At 42.8% G+C, this 23,875-nt stretch overlaps 1 long non-coding RNA gene across 1 annotated transcript in view; it reads left to right on the top strand.

Moving 5' to 3' along the window:
- The first annotated feature begins 9,096 nt into the window (after window positions 1-9,096).
- Window positions 9,097-23,875, top strand: part of LOC139580992 (uncharacterized) — a 587,892-nt gene continuing 573,113 nt past the window's right edge. The window contains exon 1 of the long non-coding RNA XR_011676131.1: window positions 9,097-9,149. This is a non-coding gene — a long non-coding RNA (uncharacterized lncRNA). The remainder of the gene's footprint in view (window positions 9,150-23,875) is intronic.

Genomic DNA, 23,875 nt, shown 5'->3' with positions numbered 1-23,875 from the left:
CCAAAAAACGTTTTTAATAAAAATGTACAAGCAACTGAAAAAAGGCCTCTTCGGCACCTCTAATGTGTTGAGCTGGGGCAGCAGGTAGACTAGTGGTTAGAGCACTGGGCCAGTAACCGAAAGGTGGCTGGATTGAATCCCTGAGCTGACAAGGTAAAAATCTGTTGTTCTGCCCCTGAACAAGGCAGTGAATCATACTGTTCCCCGGTAGGCCCGTCATTGTAAATAAGAATGTGTTCTTAACTGACTTGCCTAGTTAAATATAACAATTAAAAGCTGTTGAAGACACCACTGCGTGGCAGTAAGGTTAGTGCTATCTGGGATCCTTGGGACGTGAGTGATTGGAGGTGCCGAATAGGCATTTTTTCGGTATCTTGTACATTTTTATTTAGACCTTTCTTGGAAGTACATACCGGCTGTAACGGGAGTATATGTACACTGTATGTATGGTGATTTAGTTTTCTTGTTCAAAAGTAAGTGACTATGTAGAGTAACTACATTGGTAGAACACTGGTTAACACTGGTTAATGAACATTGGTAGAACACTGGTTAACACTGGTTAAAAATGTCAAGCAGCACTCAATGCAGATAATGTTAATTTCCTGAATATGATCCAGTACCACAACAAGGTCAATGTTTGATTTCAGGGGTAATTTTGGAGCCCTTTGTAACAACCCTCCTTAACATTCATAAGCATGCATGATCCCAGAAACAAGCGCTATCACAGTGTGGTAGCCTGGTGAACACTTCTGCGTTGTTCAAGTCTCCCCCCAGCGTTTCCACGGTGCCCTCTGCAAACGCTGTCTCTGACCCACAATCCTTTACTCTTGAGGGAGCGGCCATGCTCTATTTCTGCAAGAAGAGAAGGCTGATGGAGCAAGGGTCAGGTGCCAGAGAGCCGGAGAAAGAATTTTCAAATAAACGGATGAATAAATAAATAGAAAAATTAACAGCTAAACAGAAGTCATCAGGGAAAACCAGAGATTGCATTGTAGTAAAGGAAAAGGGAATAAATTACACATTTAAATGTGATGTGTAAAATGCCTCTTCCGGTGTTTTCATGGAATTTTGAGATACTTTGATTCTCGTAGTAACATGCCCCAGGCACAAGAAACACACGTTTTTTAAAGTTGAGGATGAGAAAGCACAGAGAGAACCTGCGCTTAATTTCTTCTCAGCGTCTGTTTCTGTTCATCCCTCTTGGGGAAGGGCCTAGCTCGAAGTTTTCTCGGAACATAATGACACATAATCTTGAAGCAATAAAAAGCTAAAAGAAACTGCCGATGGTATGTGATTGACATTTCAGTGGCGTGGTCCATCTGCAAAGCCCAGTTAATGATGTGATTTGGCTTTGAATGCGTGGCGCCTCAGAATCTTCATACAAAAAAAAAAAAACTACACAAGTCCTGCTGTTCCAATCCCCCTCAGACTAGCGCATATCGATCAGGTTGTTATTGACATGACACCTGCCGAGCCAGGCTTTAGCTATTGATAATCAATGCTATTTCTGCTGCAGATCAAAAACGGCATGGCGGCTTTCATGTTTGTAAACAGTATTGACTTGCATAATGACCTCAAAAATTAGTAGCCCAGATTAGGCAAGGACAAACATGTTTCAGCGTTTGTTATGATGTATGCTGCACAGACCTAATAAGAAAAACGAGCAGAGAACAAGACTGTGATTGGCATGACAAGTCAGAGCATCGCAGTCGACACCTTTTGGAATGCCACTGTTAATAAAAGCCATTTTCCAAATTAAATAATAAAGTGACAACGTAAAACAAAAACACCCCCAGATCTTGGAAGGCAAAGCGCTGATGCTTCACTTTTTACACAGATGCAAATTATCGCTGTGTGTCACAATCATTTATTCATGAGAGGGCTGCCTTCCTCTTGGTGGGTTCACCTGTATGCACGGCATTGCTTTCTCTTTCTCTCCATCACGCTGCCGTGAAAGAGATGTCAGCCTCCAGAAGTGATGAAGAGACAGAGTTACTAAAGAAACGGCACGGCGCCTTTCTCCGTTCACGAGACTGGTCCAGTTAAAACCACTGAATTATGCATCCTCTGCCTGTCAGAGTCACAATATTACACGTATCACTGCATATCTCCATTTTCTGTCCTAATAAACACATGACCTCGTTGGGCTCCTGTCACGGCATAGTATAAAGTAGGCAGCTTGGGTATTGTGTCTGTGCCTCACAGTAGACGCCACTGTGTATGTTCAGCAGGATCACTTTATTTTAAGGAATATCAACCGGGGTCTACTATATGTTAGTTTCCTTTTGGCATGAATTAAACGTGGATGAATTAAGACAATTACTCTAGTCACCTGTGATTGGAGGAAAATCCTCTGGTTAATTTCAGTTTATTGTAATGCCTTTTGGACTCCATCTAGGCACCGCTAAAAAAAAAGCATCACATAAAAGATGCTTCAACAAGGGTGAGATGAAGGCATATTCCGCACCAAGTCCCAGTTGTGGACCATTATTTTATTATACACCTCCGCATTTCAGCGTGAAGAATTCCCCAGCGCAAGATACTAAATAAAAACCCTGGGTTTATGGAAAAATAGAGGGCTTGTGGTGTCTGACAAGCTCTTAAATCTAGGACAGCCATCCCAAAGAGGGGTGCACTATACTCATTGCAAAAACATAAAAGCCCTTTTTTGTATGATAGTGCATCATCTCCCTCTCTATCAGTGGTCTGTGGTTCTTAACCACCAAAAGCCTTCTTGTGCTCCCTGACACTTGTAAAGTGTAGCTCAGATGGATATTGTTGACTTTATAGGCAAGTGAACCATACAAGTTTATTCATTGTTAACATGTCATGTGACAGAAAATAATTTGGAGGGATGGGGCTGCGTTTCACCTCTGGGTAAATTCAGATAAATTGTCTGATAGTATATATGGGAGAGTGGGGTAAGTTGATCCAAAGGGTTAGTCGCCTCTTCTAGGAAACGATACACAAAATGAATCATGTGAACAAATATTTAGGAAGAGGTCATCATTTCATGGAGGCTGTGAAGGAAGAATCCACTTGGAAAAAGTGGGAAGCAAGTTATTTTCACAAAGTTAAATCAATTCTATTGTGTTATAGTATTAATGATACTTGTATCTAAACCAAAGCAGATCATTTTAAGATTGTTTTATACATCAGTTGGGGTCTCTATACATTACAATATGAGATCCTAAACCTAACATGAAAGTGCATCCTTGTAGCTGCGTGGGCTAATATAGTCATAATGTTTGCTTTGGGGTAAGTTGAGCCAATGGCCACCATATCCCATACAAAGTATTATTACATTTTGTTGGTTTTATGCATAATATGCATAGTCTTTTTGCAATGTCTCATGCATATGAACTCAATATTTTGTATTATTACATTATCATACCCTGTGTATATGAACATAAAACAAGCAGGGGTCTAGGTTCTTGAGAGAGCAGCCTAAGAAGCCCATTCCAACAGCGGCGAGGGTTAAAAAAATAGACTGAATGACACTGAAGGGGTACATTTGACAAACCTGTGCAAAAGAGAGGCTATGATAGAGTAGCAGAGGCACACAAGGTTTTATCTGATGACATGGAGCCTGAGCTTGCTAAACAAGAATGTCAAGAACCACTTTCATGGGCTTAGTAGCCTCAAATGCAGAGAACTTGCCTCCGAATTGGCAGATCGAAGCAACATCCCCTTTCCCAGACAACGGGTCAAGGAATGGTAGGGTAAGTGATATTGAACAGAGAGATCTGTATCTGAATGTAGGCATACATTTAAGATACTGTATACAATATAACATACCCCCAGTCCATGAATTAAACGTTGAACGACCGGCACCATCATCCACTGTCACAGGACACCCACTTACCCTAAAGGCTGCTCAACGTACCCCATACCCGGGAGACCACTTTTTTTGGGGGGGGGCAAGCTTTGTTTTCAAAACTTTTTCTGTTTACCACTCATTCGGATTATTCCCAGGGATACGCAACGTCATGAAATATATGTAGATATCTTTGTTAGACGGAATACACTATTTCCCTTGACGTAGTGATGCTGAATGTAAAAAATGTCTCAACTTACCCCACTCTCCCCCTATGTCAAACCGTACGAGTATCTAATCAGGTCATGTTATTGTTTTGAATGACCCCATCAGGTTTGTCTTCACCATAATGCTAGCAGTGTTGTAGCCAAGGGTAGCCATTTAGCAATGGTTAAACACTGTGTCTGGAAGTATGCCCCCCCCCCAAAAAAAAAAAAATGTGAAGGAAAATAATGTGGAGAAAAGGGGTACGATACTGAGGGCCAGACACAGGGCCAGATGCTTGAAGGAGGGCAGGGGCCTGGAATTGGGAAGCCTGAAGAATTGATATAAAGACATGAGGGAGACAAGAGGAGATGGGGACACTGGAGGGAGAGACAGCAAGTGATTAAGGCCGGGGAGTGGGAGGAAAGAGTTGGCGAGGTTAGAGAGGGAGGCAGAAAAAGGGAGACAGAGTGTCGTAACGTCACTCAAAAAGACCATGTGTCGATACAGCAGATTGCCACAGCGAAATGGCTCTCCCAGACCTGCCTTGAGAAAACAATACCATATGTGCCTGCTTATTTACGAAGTGCTGACACGAGGGCCTGAAAGAATTAGTATTCTGTTAGGTAAATGTTTTCCTCTGGGCTCCCCTCTCTGCAACAGCTTACAGATGTTTCAGCCATGCAGAGAGCATGAGCCTTTTCCCACTACGCTATGAATGAAAAAGCATGTAGAAAGTTCTCCCCTGGCCAAATTCTGACTGTGATCTATGACTTATAGCTGCATACACTTCTCTGTACTACCCCCAGCATCAGAGTTTTGTCTGTCAGATACAATATTTAGTGCTGCTTCTACAGACCCCATTGCATATTTTTTTTATGCCACAAAGTTTTCAAGTATTATGTTTAGCTGGCAACTGTCCAACAGCAGATGTGTTGGCAGCGATGCAGCAGAGGGAGAGAAAGCTTACACCCCACGGCCCTGTAAACAGAATCATGCTAGCGCAGGTGACAATGGCGTCTTGAGCTATGCAACCACCGTCCTGCAGGCTTAGATGGATCTGAAGACGTCAGTAACTGGCAACATGGCTGCTAAACTCTGGTGAGGGCCAAGGGGAATTATGGAGACATCAATCACTTTTACTATTTTTGTGTTTTACACCACAAGGAATTTAGCTGATTGAGAATATTTGTCTTTTTTTGTCTGTGACATTGGAGATGGAAGGTACTTTGTAAGTAACAGACACAGGCGCACGCACGCACGCACGCACGCACGCACGCACGCACGCACACACGCATGCACGCACGCACGCACGCACGCACGCACGCACGCACGCACAGAGAGGAAACGTAAAAGCCAACAACCCAATCTTGTTTATGAGAGTAGCGTCGGTCTTGCCAGACTGCCGGTGAAGAGGCTCGACTCCCATTATTGATAATAACTGACGGAGTCAGGCAGGGAAAACATTCTTATCAGCAGGCCAGATAAAACCCCTCCAGAGGTACCAGGCATAGAGAGCAGGTCTGCCGCTGGCCAAATAGAACGATCATATCTCTGCACTGAGCCAGTCGGCCAATCAGACCAGCAACACAACTCTACCAGGGAGATGTATAGAGAGAGAGGCAAAGCCAGCTGACCTAGTCTGGTTTGGAATGGTTTTGGAGGGAAAGTGGATCTTGTCTGGCTTTTTGGAGACAGTCGAGAGGGGCTAGACCAGGTCTGGTTTTTAGACGATATGGAGAGCACATAGACCCGGACCTTGTTTTGAGAAGGTTCTAGAGGTGATAGTACTGTAGACCAAGTCTGGCTAAAGAGGTCTTCAAAGAGCATAATGTGGATTGAAAAGTGTTAGCAGGTGGAAGGTATTGATTTAAGGGGGATATACATAGTAAACAGATGTGGATAGAGCAGCTAGAAGCCACCGGGCTATAGCCTATATGGATTGGCTGTAGCCGTTTAGTGAGGAGCCACCACAGAGCAAAATCATAAGCATATTGAAATGAGAATAGGCTGTTCGGCCTACAGCATGTAATATAGGGTACACTCTTAGAAGAAATGGTTCCAGAAGGGTTCTTCAGCTGTCCCCATAGGATAACTATTTTTGGTTCCAGGTAGAACCCTTTTAGGTTTCAGGTAGAACCCCTTTGGAAAGGGTTTCACATGGAACCCAAAAGGGTTTTTACCTGGAACCAAAATGGTTCTACCTGGAACCAAAAAGGGTTCTCCTACGGAGACAGCCCAAAGAACCCTTGTCTTATAGGACAAGATGTGGCTTTCAATTTAAGCACCAACACACCCAATCCAGTCCATGCCTTTGGGTAGCTTGCTTGCACCATAAATCTCTCAGTATTCTGCTGCTCCAGTAGTACTTTTCAAGGAGGACTTTTCGATTCTTGGTTTTTGATAGAATTTGTAAAAACGCATTAGGCTTGAATTTTACAACCGTCAAATTTGTGATGTTATCCCTCTGTCCTCTCTCTCTCGCTGTAATTGTAATTTCCATATTTCTTTTGGTTGAAGGAATTTTTTTAAGATTTATTTTTCATTTCCGGGAAACTACTTTTTCGGATGTCCGAGTAGTCCCAGATTTGTTTTATTGATCCTGTCTTTTTCACGGTCCATGCTGTGATTCGGCACCAGTGCTTGACGAAGTGTGATGACTCAAATGCACACCGTATGGGATGGAGATATAAAAATTAAAAATACATTTTCCAATCTCTCCTCCTCCTCCCAGGGTTCCTGTTGTGTTGTCTAAGTGTATCGCTCTCTGTGCTATTCCTCTTTCTACTTTCCCTCTCCAGGTTATTGTGGTTTGCTTATTTCCACTGCGCTCTACCTGTCTTTGAGGGTTTGCCAGAGATGAGGGAGGCAAGATGTTCTCTCTCTCCTCATGAAACAATGAGCTTAGTCCTCAGGGTATACCAAGGGAGAGTCAACTGAACAACAGAAAATACCATTCCACTGCACAGATATCTATGTGTCTGCCTATGTCTCCAACATGCACCGCACAGCGTGATTCATGGTGGTGGTGAGGGGCCAAAAGCCCTCTGACAGACAGGATGCAGGTTTATACGCTGATTTGAGCGATGTGGGGTGAAGAGGCTACACCTGTCATCACTAATCACAATGGCCTGGATTAAAGAGCAGGATGAGAATGAGGAGGCTGAGCAGTACACATGATAAAAACACACATACACATGAACACACGCGAGTACAACGCGAATACGTATACACACGCAAATAACGCACACAGACGCGCGCGCACACAGAGCATTGCCTGTGACAGATGTCAGGAAGAAAGCACTTTCATTTCTTTCAATTCTTTTATTTTGACATGTCTACAGCCGTACACACTGTGGCCATGTCCCTGTATCTTCTTCTTTTTACCTCCTGATGTTTTTATTTTTTTTAATTTGTGAAATTGAAATGGAATAATTTGTGCCAACCAAGATTAGAAGGGAACCGGGAAAACGGGGGGACATTAGTAAATATATTTTTTTTTTCAGTAATGAGCTTATTCTGTGTATAGCGCAGGCGAGAGGGGGTCTAATGATAACGTTAGTACAGAGAGAAGAATGGACTCTCAGGAGTCCACAGACAGAAAAACCGCAGCTTTAGTGATCAGCATAACTCTGTTGCTCTATTTAATTATGTAGATTATCCCATTGGGCTCCCATCGCCTTCACTTTAACGATGACGTGGTGCGTAAACAGACATGCCGTTATTTTTCTTTAGGATTCTTTCTTTTTCTCCCATAGCCTTATTTCCGACTTGTGAGAAAGTTAATTATCTTAGTCATTAAAAATAGGTTTCACTGTCATGCAACTGACAAAAGGAGAAAGGGAGACTGAGGAGGATATGAAGACACAAACAAGAAGGAGAAAGGTTTATTTTTGCCTTCTGGGCTGAATCTCTCAAATGCAATCATCACATTTGATGAAGGATAAGAACTCAACGTGCCAACCTCTCATGTGTGCTGTGCAACATGATATCATTGAAAAGCGTCAATCTGGTATGTATGTGAAAAAACATACCTTAAGAAACAGGAAGCTTATGTGGATACATTGCATTCATTGGGGGGAAGATTAGTATCACAATTTTGATGCCTAGAGATAAGCATCAGAGACATGATGCCTAAGTGAATACATTGCATTCAATGAGATTTACACATAGACATTCATAAAGTAGTTGATACATAAGTCAATTGCATTCTTGTCTGTCGGTTTCTCTCATACTCTCACTCTCCATTCTCTAGTCCAACTCTCTCTCTTCTCTCTCTCCCCCCATCCCTCCTTTTCTTTCCCTCTTTGCCTCCCTCTGTCTCTCTCTTAACCTCCTCTTTATCCCCTCTCTTTATCTTCTCTCTCCCGCCCCTTCTTTCACCCCTCCACCCTCTCCTCCCTCTCTCTCTTCTTAATGTAAAGACTTGAAACTCAGGACATTGTCAAGGAGGTTCCCCAGGAGTTGGTACATTGTGATTACAGGAAGTGACTTAATTGGGGATCATAGGGACTGTTTTGCAGGGTTAAAAAAGTTAAATCTTCCCAAATTATACATATTTGTGACCAGGGGACTGTTATGACCCTACATAAAATTTAAAGTAGATCGGACCAAAATATGTTTTTATTTTTTTAACAGTAAATCTGTCTCTGTCAATCTGTTTGTCTGTAAATGTATCTATGTCTGTGAGTCTGCCTGTCTGTCTGTCTTTTTCCAATTGACCAATTTCCACTTTATCACCAACTTTCTTGCCTCGAATGCAATGTATTGACATACGCGTCCAATCAATTGATGCATATATTTTTGCATTGAAAGCAATCTATGGACTTATATGCATAAATATCCAGTGTGTGGAGGTGGGAGAAAAGAGGAAGAGAGAAAAGAGACAGAAAGAGACAGAGTCGAGGGGATAAGGAAAGAGAAAGAGAGGAAAGGTATTAATAGGAGAGAGGGGGGGGGGGCTGAAAGAGGGGCTGAAAGAAGTGGGAGGGAGAGAGATGAAAAGAAGGGGGGTAAAAGAGAATGTAGAGAGAGAGAGAAAAAAAAATGAAAGACATGAATGCAACTGACTTGTATAAGTCGCTCTGGATAAGAGCGTCTGCTAAATGACTTAAATGTAAATGTAAATGTAACTACTTGATGCATATCTATCTATGGGTCAATCTAATTGAATGCAATGTATTCACTTTGGCATCATGTCTCTGATCCTTATCTCTAGGCATCAATATTGTGACACGAATCTTGCCCCCATTGAATGGAATGTATTTACATTAGTACCATATTCCTTGAGGTAGAAAACCTACCGGATTGACGCTTTTCTGCTGATACCAGGCTATGCAACAACAGACTTGAGCTATTTGGAGAATAAGCGGTTTCTCCCTTGTGACCACCGGGTGGCGGCAGAGTACAAGGAACACGCACGCTTTGAAACAGCATCGGCACCAGCGCTCCATCACAACAGACAATGTATTACTTTGTTTGCCTGGATCTAAGGCCTTTACAAAAACTATGCCCGACAGGCACGGTGATTCATTGTTAACTTTTGAACGTAGGCTATAGTAATCTGATGTGATTTAAGATCATATTTTTATGGTGGTAGGTAGTGCATTGCAAAGTAGGTCTGCACATTACTAGGCTATTGACCCTTTTGACAAGGACAGGAGCATATTTGGTTTTAGAGGTTTATAATGACATGTTTTTTAATATGCTGGCTAACAGTAATACATATTATTGGTCATATATTCCACCTTGTTTCAGCTTCTTGCCCTATAGTAAAGTTTATTAGGATGATTTACTAAGGATGCATTTGCAAATCATTGCAAACCATGCATCAGAAAATGGGTTCCTATACTACGGACCGTTTATAGCCTATAGGCCTACATCTATATGTTATACTATACAAATATGTTGGCGTTTAGAGAGGATATTGGTTTGAGGACGATTGTGCCTTGTAGTCTATTTAGTGGGCACTGCATGGATGTTATGACTGGTCTGTTAAATCAAATAATACAAAATCCAATAAAAATGACAGCTTCTCATACCGAAGGTTTCCATTTGATAACTAACACAATTTAATTCGTATTGATGTCTAATAACAAGTCAATATTATAATTGTAAATATTATTGTTATTGTTGTTATGGGCTTATTATTAGGCTATTGTGGTTTTCGGTAACCTATATCGGTCTTATTATTTCATTTGATTTAAATCATGAGTGAATTTTGAGAGCATATAAATAGGGTAGCCAGTCTGTGTATTTGTCACGGAATTTGCCTAATCCCGACACTTCTGAAATAGCTGTCTGTAGGCCTAATTTCCGAACTGAATGGTTATTATAGTGTTTTAGCTCTGTGTGATATAGAGTATTTTGTGTTGTAACTATTAACATTATTCAGAGAATACACTTTGTTGTCTGCCTGTTGTGCCTCTTCATGGTTCTTCTCCCTATATAATATCATGTTGCGCTCTTATTGATGCTCGCTATTGGTGAAATAACCCAGCTCTTATTTAGGATTCAAATATAGAAGTGTAGGCCGATGTTTGCAGTAAAGGCAATAAGGACAGATCAGTAGCAGAGAGATGACTTCGTCACAGCCTAATTATTTAACTTAATGATGGAGAGAGAATTTAGGCACATTTAATTCAATGCAATGCATTAGTATCGGAGTGTGCCAATGACAGAGCATTGCAAAAATGATTAATATAGGCCTAAATAATTGCCAAGATCTTGTTTTGGCATCATGCATTATCTCAAAGGGCATACTAACTTCCTTCCATAGCCTAATAATTGTAATTATTTGTGTAGGCTAATTGTCTGTTGCTGAATATAATGCAGGTAGGGCCTAACACTGAAGTAAGGCTATGCGGTTTTTAAGTTGAATCTTAAAGTTGAAAACCATTACAAGTTGGCCTATAACATTGAAACATTCTAAAGTTGGCTTATTTCCATTGTTCAGTGTATGCTACATCAAATCTGCTTATTTCTGACATGCTGGGGAAATGCGGCTATTTCATCCTTTGGTTGTAGGATTTGTTCAAAATCCAATGCTGTCCTTCAAGTAGCCTTTTACATTATGTAAATCCAGAATTGTTACAATGTCGGCATTGTCCCTTACTGTGTCCGGTTTCCTAGACCATTAAGGCAAAATATCATCCATCAGTTTCCGCAACCACTCGTTTCCCCATGTGCGCTGCATGCGATGCGGGACAGTGTCTCCATGGAGACCGTAGGACCTACTACAGCTAGGCCTACTGCTGCTAGGCCTACTCATGTTAACGAAAAAATGACCCAAAGTTGCCAACATTAAGGGTGAGGGGACAGAGGCAAAGATAGGTCAGGTGTCCAGTAAAGTTGCGAGAGGACGCCCTCCTTCCCTCCCTTTCTCAACTTTACTGTACACCTGATCTATCGTTGGAGGAGATTCTTACTCCCTTGCGTTGGTGTGTGTTTATCGCGATCCATCCCTGAAGTGACAGTGGCCATAGCTCATTCATTCCGCGCAGCTCGGTGTACGCAGCGGGAAACGTGCTCTCCCTTATCTCACTCTTCGCGCAATCGCTCGCCGTTTCTGCGGAGGTGGTGTGCTAATAACTTAAACAGCAAAATCAAAGGAAATAATGTTTCACACGAGGAGGAAAAAAAAGCAGAGGAAAGTGGTTATTAGTGTTTGTGAGCGCAGCGAGAGTGATTGAGTTGAAGGGGACTTTGATTTCGGTCTTTCTGTTTTTACGATGCCAAAAGGTTCAGCTGCTAGTCTTCAGGAATCTATGGGTAGCAGTCGTCATGCAATTGGGAAGTTTTTTTTACCCACATCAAAAATCCCTTTCAGTCGTGGAGGCCTGCCTACCTGTTCAGTTCTTGAGTGGGCACGAAATTGGCTTTTTCAAACATGAGGCTTTGATGCGTGTGGTATTTTTTATTTAGGAATATCATTGTCTTTATCTTCTGTAGTCTCTAGTTTTAGAAAAAGGAGAAAGAACATTTTAATACAAATTTTAATACGAATTCAGGTAAGGGAGAAAAGTCACCGGGAAAATATCACATCTAAGGAGCACTGAGTTAAAAATAGTGAGGCCTTATTCACTTCAGTTTTGTTCTTAGACTACATAAAAACACGATCTGAAACCCACATGAGCACACTCTCAAACACAGCACTGAAGATGAATCACCTTGGCTCTTGGAGAGGTTAGTTAATAGACACATTTTATGTCATGTGGCCCCACTTGTGTTGAAAGGGATTTGTTAGTGTGTTGGTATCACCTCCTGTGCATAAAGCCCCACTTTAAACAATAAACGGCAGAGAGCATATCCAAGCAGCCACAGTTTAACTGTTTCCTTTGATACCCGATACCCATTACTGTGGGGTTTATCTAATGGACTGGCTTCCCACACTATATCCTAGTGCCTTTTTAAAGCACAAACCATTAATATGACTAAGTTAATGTGATCCGTGCAATAACTAATAAAGACAGTTGAATGACAGCAATCAAATAGTGAGTTGTGACCTTTGACCTTTTGAGGGATGCCCATTGGGCCTTACAGTTTTTCCTGTGGCTGTAGGGCTGGGATTGGACAGTGTAAATATAGCCATTGTAACTTCTAAATCGATTTTAAGTGGTTGAATTTTTTGGCGTACAAAACAAAAACATTTGGTGTAAAAAATAAAAAGGGTGTCTTTAACAATTTTCCGGGCTTTCCTTTTACACCGCCTGATATAGAGGTCCTGGATGGCAGGGAGCTCGGTCCCAGTGATGTACTGGGCTGTCCGCACCACACTCTGTAGAGCCATGTGATTGAGGGGGTGCAGTTGCCATTCCAAATAGTGACACAGCCAGTCAAGATGCTCTCAGTGGTGCATCTGTACACTGTAGTAAAAATTCTAGTTGTTTCAACTAATTATTATTAAGTAACTGGTTCCACAGCCTTTTTAAGTTTACCCAACTTTTCAGTCAACGTGTAACATTTACATTTACATTTACATTTAAGTCATTTAGCAGACGCTCTTATCCAGAGCGACTTACAAATTGGTGCATTCACCTTATGATATCCAGTGGAACAACCACTTTACAATAGTGCATCTAACTCTTTTAAGGGGGGGGGTTAGAAGGATTACTTTATCCTATCCTAGGTATTCCTTAAAGAGGTGGGGTTTCAGGTGTCCCCGGAAGGTGGTGATTGACTCCGCTGACCTGGCGTCGTGAGGGAGTTTGTTCCACCATTGGGGTGCCAGAGCAGCGAACAGTTTTGACTGGGCTGAGCGGGAACTGTACTTCCTCAGAGGTAGGGAGGCGAGCAGGCCAGAGGTGGATGAACGCAGTGCCCTTGTTTGGGTGTAGGGCCTGATCAGAGCCTGAAGGTACGGAGGTGCCGTTCCCCTCACAGCTCCGTAGGCAAGCACCATGGTCTTGTAGCGGATGCGAGCTTCAACTGGAAGCCAGTGGAGAGAGCGGAGGAGCGGGGTGACGTGAGAGAACTTGGGAAAGTTGAACACCAGACGGGCTGCGGCGTTCTGGATGAGTTGTAGGGGTTTAATGGCACAGGCAGGGAGCCCAGCCAACAGCGAGTTGCAGTAATCCAGACGGGAGATGACAAGTGCCTGGATTAGGACCTGCGCCGCTTCCTGCGTGAGGCAGGGTCGTACTCTGCGAATGTTGTAGAGCATGAACCTACAGGAACGGGTCACCGCCTTGATGTTAGTTGAGAACGACAGGGTGTTGTCCAGGATCACGCCAAGGTTCTTAGCACTCTGGGAGGAGGACACAATGGAGTTGTCAACCGTGATGGCGAGATCATGGAACGGGCAGTCCTTCCCCGGGAGGAAGAGCAGCTCCGTCTTGCCGAGGTTCAGCTTGAGGTGGTGATCCGTCATCCACACTGATATGTCTGCCAGACATGCAGAGATGCGATTCACCACCTGGTTATCAGAGGGGGGAAAGGAGAAGATTAATTGTGTGTCGTCTGCATAGCAATGATAGGAGAGACCATGTGAGGATATGACAGAGCCAAGTGACTTGGTGTATAGCGAGAATAGGAGAGGGCCTAGAACAGAGCCCTGGGGGACACCAGTGGTGAGAGCACGTGGTGCGGAGACAGATTCTCGCCACGCCACCTGGTAGGAGCGACCTGTCAGGTAGGACGCAATCCAAGCGTGGGCCGCGCCGGAGATGCCCAGCTCGGAGAGGGTGGAGAGGAGGATCTGATGGTTCACAGTATCAAAGGCAGCCGATAGGTCTAGAAGGATGAGAGCAGAGGAGAGAGAGTTAGCTTTAGCAGTGCGGAGCGCCTCCGTGACACAGAGAAGAGCAGTCTCAGTTGAATGACTAGTCTTGAAACCTGACTGATTTGGATCAAGAAGGTCATTCTGAGAGAGATAGCAGGAGAGCTGGCCAAGGACGGCACGTTCAAGAGAGTAACCTGAACTTAACATTTTTAGTTCGCCCAAACATTTTTAGTTCGCAAAAATTCAGTCATATGTTCATTCAACTACACTGAATAAAAATATAAACATAAACGCAACATGTAAAATGTTGTCACCATGTCTCATGAGCTGCAATAAAAGATCCCAGAAATGTTCCATACAGTCAAAAAGCGAATTTCTCTCAAATGTTTGTTTAAATCCCTGTTAGGGATCATTTCTCCTTTGCCGAGATAATCCATCCACCTGACATGTGTGGCATATCAAGAAGCTGATTAAACAGCATGATCATTACACAGGTGCACCTTGTGCTGGGGGCAATAAATGCCCACTCTAAAATGTGCAGTTTTGTCACACAACACAATGCCACAGATGTCTCAAGTTTTGAGGGAGCATGCAATTAGCATTCTGACTGCAGGAATGTCCACCAGAGCTGTTGCCAGAGAATTGGATGTTAATTTCTCTACCATAAGCCACGTCCAACGTCGCTTTACAGAATTTGGCAGTACGTCCAACCGGCCTCACAACCGCAGACCATGTGTAACCATGCCAACCAAGGACCTCCACATCCGGCTTCAGGTAACACTTTGATTTAAAAGTTGAGTAAAATAAAACACGCTGTGGAACCGTTACTTAATAATAATGAGTTAAAACAACTAGAATGTTTTACAGTGTAGAACTTTTTGAGGATTTGAAGTCCCATGCCAAATAATTTCATCCTCCTGAGGGGAAAGAGGCGTTGTCACACTTTCGTCACAACTGTGTGTGTGGGTGGACCATTTTAATACTTTGTGATTTGGACACAAACATGTTTTTGTTGAGGTGGCAACAATGCTCTATTGGACTCTGCTGAATTCCCTGATCATAGAGCACTCCTCTCTTTCTCCCTTCTCTTGTTCCCTCTGTTCTAAAACAGGATTGGGACAAAACCTAACACACCAAGTTTAGCACCACTCAGTACCGTTGGACAGCCTAGAGGCTCACCGACTCTACGTTTTGAAGTGCCCGATAAAATAAGAAGGGAAAATTGTTAGTTGGGTTGACAGATTGTGTATTTATTTCAGCATTTCCGCCCTTTTTAAAACAGGGCCCAACCAAAATAGCCATGCCATTCAGGTCTGTAGAATGTTTCCATGCTACTGAAATTATATGTAATACAGTATGTCTGAGTCTAAGCGTTTGTATGTTTATAATGATATTTTTAGGAGATATATCATTAGTACGTATGGTAATAGCTATACTATACATGTATGGCGCCTTCAGAAAGTATTCATACCCCTTGACTCATTCCACATGTTGTGTTACAGCCTGAATTCAAAATGGATTACAAAGATTCTCCATAATACTCCATAACGGCAAAGAAATAATATAACAGAAATATCTCATTTACTTAAACATTCACACCCCTTTGCTATTATACTCCAAATTGAGCTCAGGTGCATCCAATTTTCTTTGATCATCCTTGAGATGTCACTACAACTTGATAGGAGTCCACCTGTGGCTAATTCAATTAAATTCTGTCAGAGCAGAAACTATACCATGAAGTCCAAGGAACTGTCCATAGATCGCCGAGATAGAATTGTGATGAGGCATATATCTGGGGAAGGGTATAAAACAATTTAGAGTGTTGAAAGTTTCCAAGAGCACAGTGGTCAGAAAGAGCACAGAAAAAAATGTGAATAACACGGACTGGCCATCCGACCAAACTAAGCAACCGGGCAAGACTTGGTCAGGGAGGTGACCAAGAACCCAATGACCACTCTGACGGAACTACAGAGTTCCTTGGCTGGGATGGGAGAACCTGGCAGAAGGACAACTGTCTCTACAGTACTTAACCAATCTGGGATTTATGGGAGAGTGGCCAGACAGAAGCCACTCCTGAGAAAAAGGCACATGACAGCACGCCTGGAGTTTGTAAGAAGGCATGTGAAAGACTCTGCCATCATAAAGCAAAAGATTCTCTGGTCTGATGAGACAAACATTTAACTCTTTGGTCTGAATGGAAGCGCCATGTCTGGAGAAAACCAGGCACAGCTCATCACCCGTCTAACAACATCTCTACCGTGAAGCATGGTGGTGGCAGGATCATGTTATGGGGATGCTTTTCAGCGGCAGGGACTGGGAGACTGGTAAGGACAGAGGGAACAATGAATCGAGCCAGATACAGGCAAATCCTTAATGAGAATCTGCTTCAGAGTGCAAACAATCTTAGATTGGGGTGAACATTTCCGTTCCAAAAGGACAATGACCCCAAGCATACAGCCAAAGCAGCGCTGGAATGGCTTCAGAACAAGAATGGGAAAGTCCTTGAGTGGCCCAGCCAAAGCCCAGACTTGAATCCCATTGAAAATCTGTGGAGATACTTGAAGATTGCTGTTCATTGGGCTTGAGAAAATCTACAAGGAAGAATGGGAGAAAATCCCCAAATCCAGATGTGCAAAGCTGATACAGACATACCCAAGATGACTCAAAGCTGGAAATACCGCCAACGGTGCTTCTTCAAAGTATTGACTCAGGATTTTGAATCCGTATGTAAATTTGATATTTCTGTATTTCATTTTCAATAAATTTGCAAACATTTCTAAAAACATGTTTTCACTTTGTCATTATGGGTTATTGTGTGTATATGTGTGAGAAAAAACATGGATTTAATCAATTTGGAATTCAGGCTGTAACACAACAAAATGTGAAAAAAGTCAAGGGGTATGAATACTTTCTGAAGGCACTGTAAGCGTGAATGGATGTGAGCTGAGCGAGTGTGTTTACAGTAAGCGTGAATGGATGTGAGCTGAGCTAGTGTGTTTACAGTGTGTTTGTGCTCGTATGCCCTCCAGAACTGTAGCAGCGGGCAGCAGAATCCTCAGACGGCACAAACCAAATAGCTCCTGAAGGGCTCGGTTGGACTACAGCTGTTTGTTTATTTAACTCCAACTTGTAATTATGGCTCTGACAGACTGCACCATGGAGAATGCCCATATCTGTCTCAAGTTTGAACAGGTAGGCATATAACGAAAATGTCTAGCAACCCAAAGGTTGCGTGTTTGAATCTCATCACAGACAACTTTAGCATTTTCTTGCAACTACTTACTACTTTTTAGCTACTTTGCAACTACTTAACATGTTAGCTAACCCTAACCTTAACCCTACCTAGCTAACTTCTAACCTTGACCCTTCTAGTTAACTTCTAACCTTAACCCTAACCCTAACCTTAACCCCTAACCCTAACTCCTAGAGCTAACGTAGCAAGCTAGCCACCTAGCTAACGTTAGCTACCTAGCTAACGTTAGCCACAACAAATTGAAAGTCGTAACATATCATACATTTTGCAAATTCGTAACACATTATATGTTTTGCACATTCATAATATAATGTACAAATTGCAATTTTTAACATATTGTACAAATTACAATTCGTAACATATCATATTAATTGTAATCCGTAACATATCATGCGAAATGGATGATTGACATCCACAAATGAACACATACCATACGAAACGTAACTTATCACACTAAATAACTATGGCAGATTTACATACAGAATAATACAAAATGCTCTGAGACCACCTTGGTTTGAAACCAATCCTCGGAGGCTGTGGTCAATTGCTCTTGATTGCACTTCATTGTTGAACCCATGCCTGCCATGTAACAGGGTCAAGTTGTGTGTTTAACCCATTCCTTCCATGTAACAGGGTCAAGTTGTGTGTTTAACCCATTCCTTCCATGTAACAGGGTCAAGTTGTGTGTTTAACCCATCCCCGCCATGTAACAGGGTCAAGTTGTGTTTTTAACCCATCCCTGCCATTTAACAGGGTCAAGTTGTGTGTTTAACCCATTCCTTCCATGTAACAGGGTCAAGTTGTGTTTTTAACCTATCCCTGCCATGTAACAGGGTCAAGTTGTGTGTTTAACCCATCCCTGCCATGTAACAGGGTCAAGTTGTGTTTTTAACCCATCCCTGCCATGTAACAGGGTCAAGTTGTGTTTTTAACCCATCCCTGCCATTTAACAGGGTCAAGTTGTGTGTTTAACCCATCCCTGCCATTTAACAGGGTCAAGTTGTGTGTTTAACCCATTCCTTCCATTTAACAGGGTCAAGTTGTGTGTTTAACCCATTCCTTCCATGTAACAGGGTCAAGTTGTGTTTTTAACCCATCCCTGCCATGTAACAGGGTCAAGTTGTGTGTTTAACCCATCCCTGCCATTTAACAGGGTCAAGTTGTGTGTTTAACCCATTCCTTCCATTTAACAGGGTCAAGTTGTGAGGCAGCAGGTTTTTGTAATGTCAGTTATCAGTTATGCATCCAACATGGCACAGGACTTTATTGATGAATTGTACACTATATACACAAAGGTATGCGGACACCCCTTCAAATGAGTGTATTCGGCTATTTCAGCCATACCCGTTGCTAACAGGTGTATAAAATCAGGCACACCGCCGTGCAATCTCCATAGACAAACATTGGCAGTAGAATGGCCTTACTGAAGAGCTCAGGGCATTTCAACGTGGCACCGTCATAGGATGCCACCCTTCGAACAAGTCAGTTCGTCAAATTTCTGCTCTGCTAGAGCTGCTCCGGATCAACTGGAAGTGCTGTTATTGTGAAGTGGAAATGTCTAGGAGCAACAACGGCTCAGCTGCGAAGCTCACAGAACGGGACCGTCGAGTGCTGAAGCGTGTAGCGAGTAAAAATCATCTGTCCTTTGTTGCAGCACTCACTACTGAGTTCCAAACTGCCTCTGGAAGCAACGTCAGCACAAGAACTGTTCGCAGGGAGCTTCATGAAATGGGTTACCATGGCCGAGCAGCCGAACACAAGCCTAAGATCACCATGCGCAATACCAAGCATTGGCTGTCGTGGTGTATAGCTCGCCATCTGTAATGGCTGTCTAAGTCGTTCTCCTCCTCAGACGAGGAGGAGCATGGATCGGACCAAGATGCGGATTGGTAATTGTACATGTTTAATGTAAATAACAAGAAAACACTACAAACTACAAAACAACAAACGTGACATACCTCAAAACAGTCCTGTGTGGTCCAAACACTGACACAGGAAACAAACACCCACAAAAGCCTACTGCCTATGGCTACCTTAAATATGGCTCCCAATCAGAGACAAATGAATGACAGCTGTCTCTGATTGAGACCCAATCTAGGCAGCCATAGACATAACTAGACAACCTAACAAACACTATCCCATACACATACAACACCCATAGACTAACCAAACACACACAACATACAATGCCCACCCCAACTCACGCCCTGACCAACTAAACATAATCAAAATAACATAAAAATAGGTCAGGAACGTGACACCATCATAAGACTCTGGAGCAGTGGTAACGCTTTTTCTGGAGTGATGAATCACGCTTCACCATCTGGCAGTCAGAGGGACGAATCTGGCTTTGGCGGATGCCAGGAGAACGCTACCCCAATGCATAATGCCTACTGTAACGTTTGGTGGAGGAGGAATAATAGTCTGGGGCTGTTTTTCATGGTTCTGTCTAGGCCCCTTAGTTCCAGTGAAGGCAAATCTAGTGCTACAGCATACAATGACATTCTAGATGATTCTGTGCTTCTTTCTAGATGATTCTGTGCAACTTTGTGGCAACAGTTTGGGAAAGACCCTTTCCTGTTTCAGCATGATAATGCCCCCGTGCACAAAGTGAGGTCAATACAGAAATGGTTTGTCGAGATCGGTGTGGAAGAACTCGACTGGCCTGTACAGAGCCCTGACCTCAACCCCATCAAACACATTTGGGATGAATTGGGACGCCAACCTCGAGCCAGGCCTAATCGCCCCCATGTTCGACGAGCAGGTGTCTTCATAATTTTGGTCACGTAGTGTAGAATGTCTAAACTTTCAGTGTTATGAGATAGTATAATTGTATTGTGTTAAAGTTGAAATGAGAGAGAGAGAGTAATGTTTTATACATCATTATGCAATCAATCCATACTCCATAGATGAAGGTCGATCAGGATTTTGCTTATTAGACAAACTGTGTGTAAATACCAGCTACAACTGTTGCCGTACACATTTCCCTCATTTTCGTGAGTTGTCCTGATGATGAGTTGGCCAATCTGTTTAGCTTTCATTATTAGGCCTATCCATAAGGTGGAGTTGAGTCAGAGACGTGTAGTCGACGAAACCACAGACCTCAAAAGGAGCAGGAAGAGAGGGACTATTCTTCACAGCAACGACACAAACTAAACCCAATCGCTCTCTCCTGCCTCACTTTCCCTTTCTTCTCTCTCCTTTTTCCACTGGTTAAAAGTTGTCCTGGCTTTTATTTTCAGAAACATTAATTTGGTTGAGAGTGCGCCGCATCGGAACACACCAAGAAGAAGAAAAGAGATGGAGAGCAGGGAAAAAGGGGGGGGGTGGGAAGAGCTGCTGTATGTCTCTCTCTTGACGTTTTGCTGAAGTTTGTACGCCACTTGAGCCCGCCGTTTCCCTCGCTAATGATACCAGCGGAGCCTCTCTGGGGAATGGCGTCCGTCGCGCGCCTGGCTTTCACATTTCCAGCACTGGATATTTCGGGAGGCACGAGCGAGGCCTATGAGGCGCATCATTCCAAGAGCTCATCTCTCTCTTTCTCTCTCCCTTTCCCTCTTCCCCCCTCCAATTCGCTCCCCTCCTCTCCCTCTCTTTTTTGTTGTTGTTGTTGTTGTACTTCTGCACACGCATGCATTCTCTTAGTCACTCTGTAGGTTTGTCCCCCTATTGCCCTCTCTCTCAATTTTGTTGTTGATTTTCCGACTGATGAGAATATATAAAGAAGAGGGATAAAAATATGTACATGGTAAAAAGCCGTATTCATCGTATATCAAATCAATCGTTTCTTTCCCTTCTCCCTCCTCTCTTCTTGGTTAAGGCAAATGAATGTTTCAAGAGGTAATTTACTAGGCCCTGGCAGGATCCACATTGTGTATCATAAAAACACACGGGAAACAAATGGAAATTCTAATCTAGACAGTAACACGACGGCACAGAGGATTCTCTGCGGGGGGCCAGATGAATTATACAACAATCGGTGTTCTCCCACATTTAATTTAAAGGTCTGTTTTCAAGGCTATTGCCGGTTCAACATCAGAGAGGAGGGTTCGCCCGTTGAGGTCAAGCCCATATTGACAAATATGAAGAGGCAAAAAGAGCGCCCAAAACGAAGTTATGAATAAGTAAACGCAAAGATAAGCATAAAGTAACTAGGGAGAGGAGGCAGACACACACACACACACACACCATGTTTGTTGGCCATGAAAATGGGCTTGGGTGAGGTTTGTATGGATACAGAAAGAAAAGACATGAAAACAGTGTAAGGTCATTTATCTTCATAAATGTATTGCTTAGGTGTAATGGTTCTGTGCTTCTATCTGTGCCTGTACCTGCAACTAGTATTTACTATTTAGGATTTGGAATTGGATAATATGTACAATCAGAATTTAAAATTGATGATCCATAGCTACAGTTGAAGTCGGAAGTTTACATACACTTAGGTTGGAGTCATTAAAACTCGTTTTTCAACCACTCCACAAATTTCTTGTTAACAAACTTTGGAAAGTCGGTTAGGCCATCTACTTTGTGCAAGACACAAGTAATTTTTCCAACAATTGTTTACAGACCGATTATTTCACTTATAATTCACTGTATCACAATTCCAGTGGGTCAGAAGTTTATATACACTAAGTTAACTGTTCCTTTAAACAGCTTGGAAAATTCCAGAAAATGATGTCATGGCTTTAGAAGTTTCTGATAGGCTAATTGACATCATTTGAGTCAATTGGAGGTGTAACTGTGGATGTATTTCAAGGCCTACATTCAAACTCAGTGCCTCTTTGCTTGACATCATGGGAAAATCAAAAGAAATCAGCCAAGACCTCAGAAAAAAAACTGTAGACCTCCACAAGTCTGGTTCATCCTATAGTACGCAAGTATAAACACCATTGTACCACGCAGCCGTCATACCGCTCAGGAAGGAGACACGTTCAGTTTCCTAGAGATGAACGTACTTTGGTGCGAATAGTGCAAATCAATCCCAGAACAACAGCAAAGGACCTTGTGAAGATGCTGGAAGAAACAGGTACAAAAGTATCTATATTCACAGTAAAACGAGTCCTATATCGACATAACCTGAAAGGCCGCTCAGCAAGGAAGAAGCCACTGTTCCAAACCCGCCATAAAAAGCCAGACTACAGTTTGCAGCTGCACATGGGGACAAAGATGTCCTCTGGTCTGATGAAACAAAAATAGAACTGTTTGGCCATAATGACCACCGTTATGTTCGGAGGAAAAAGGTGGAGGCCTGCAAGCCGAAGAACACCATCCCAACCGTGAAGCACGGGGGTTTCAGCATCATGTTGTGGGGGTGCTGTGCTGCAGGAGGGACTGGTGCACTTTACAAAATAGATGGCATCATGAGGTATGAAAATTATGTGGCTATATTGAAGCAACATCTCAAGATATCAGTCAGGAAGATTAAAGCTTGGTCGCAAATGGGTCTTCCAAATGGACAATGACCCCAAGCATACTTCCAAAGTTGTGGCAAAATGCCTTAAGGACAACAAAGTGAAGGTATTGGACTGGCCAGAACTGAAAAAGCGTGTGCGAGCAAGGAGGCCTACAAACCTGACTCAGTTACACCAGCTCTGTCAGGAAGAATGGGCCAAAATTCACCCAACTTATTGTGGGAAGCTTGTGGAAGGCTACCCGAAATGTTTGACCCAAGTTAAACAATTTAAAGGCAACGCTATCAGTGTATGTAAACTTCTGACCCACTGGGAATGTGATGAAAGAAATAAAAGCTGAAATAAATAATTCTCTACTATTATTCTGACATTTCACATTCTTAAAATGAAGTGGTGATCCTAACTGACCTAAGACAGGGCATTTTTACTACAATTAAATGTCAGGAATTGTGAAAAACGGAGTTAAAATGTATTTGGCTAAGGTGTATGTAAACGTCCGACTTCAACTGTATGTGATACACTGTCATTACGAGGATTAGGATGGAACGATATAGACCTATATGTAAAACGTTTTATATTGATCTATCATGAAAGCTTCCATGAAGGTATCCAGATTTAATTCTCAAGGCCAAGAAGTCCTCAGAAAAACTCATAATTCCACAAACACGCGTATAAACACACAACGGTAGGAAATCACAAACATTCTCTGCGTCTTGAATCATTGGATAGAGCAAGACTCTTTTTGGCCACACGCCTCTCAGCTATTCACTCTCTCATCCTCCCGCCACCTTACCTACTTCCACTATCTGTCAGGTTGTCAGCTGGTGACAGAATTACGCGGCCACCCCCGAGTCTCCTCGTGTCGCCGCTGATTTCCCTCATAGCTCAATGGAGCCGTGCTCCCGAGCGTCACACTCCATCAAACCATGGTGAATCAACAGGTCTCGCCCCCTGACCACACCCCGCTGCTC

The sequence above is a fragment of the Salvelinus alpinus genome, chromosome 7 (assembly GCF_045679555.1).
Source record: "Salvelinus alpinus chromosome 7, SLU_Salpinus.1, whole genome shotgun sequence".
Lineage (NCBI taxonomy): Eukaryota > Metazoa > Chordata > Actinopteri > Salmoniformes > Salmonidae > Salvelinus > Salvelinus alpinus.
Note: the sequence above shows the minus strand (reverse complement) of the source record. Positions and strands in the feature narration are given on the sequence as shown.